The sequence below is a fragment of the Nannospalax galili genome, unplaced genomic scaffold, assembly GCF_000622305.1.
Source record: "Nannospalax galili isolate Female #2095 unplaced genomic scaffold, S.galili_v1.0 scaffold668, whole genome shotgun sequence".
NCBI classification, from domain to species: domain Eukaryota; kingdom Metazoa; phylum Chordata; class Mammalia; order Rodentia; family Spalacidae; genus Nannospalax; species Nannospalax galili.
The window spans coordinates 1,053,018-1,053,664 of record NW_008358090.1 but is presented as its reverse complement, the minus strand read 5'-3'; positions in this window follow the sequence as shown (position 1 = coordinate 1,053,664).

The window sequence follows — 647 nt, the reverse complement described above, 5'->3', positions numbered from 1 at the left end:
CCCTGTAGCCCTAGCTGTCCTGGAACTCACTATGTAGACCAGGCTGGCCTCTACCTCAAAAAGATCTGCCTCCTGAATGCTGTGATTAAAGGCAAGCACCACCGCGCCCTGCCTGCATCTTGTTTTTAAAAGGAGTATTTTACTAGACCAAACAGCCAGCCTTTTCTATTTTTTTCTTTCTTTTTTTTAAATTTTCCCATTTGAGAACTTAAAAAATATTTGCCCTAGTGTGGAAGTGCATGTCTGTAATCCCATCACTTGGGAGACTGAAAGGCTGGAAAGTCCTCAGTTTGAGGACAGCCTGGGCTACATACAAGACCCTGTCTCAAAAAACAAAACTACTTTTCAATGACCGGGTTATTTGTTTCTGCTTTTTTACAGTGCTGGGAGTTGAACTCAAGGCATCCAGCATGTTAGGCTACCACTGTGTCCTTAGTTCACATAGAATCTTTTGTTGTTTTTTTTAATTTTGAGACAGTCTTCCCGTAGCCCCAGCTGACCTGGAACTTGCTATGTAGCTCAGGTTGGCCTTGATCTCACAGATCCACCAGCCTGTACCTCCTGAGTACTGGAATTGAAGGCATGCACTTTTTTTTTTTTTTTAATCTTTTTGAGACAGGGCCTCTGTGTACCCCCACCTGTCCTGG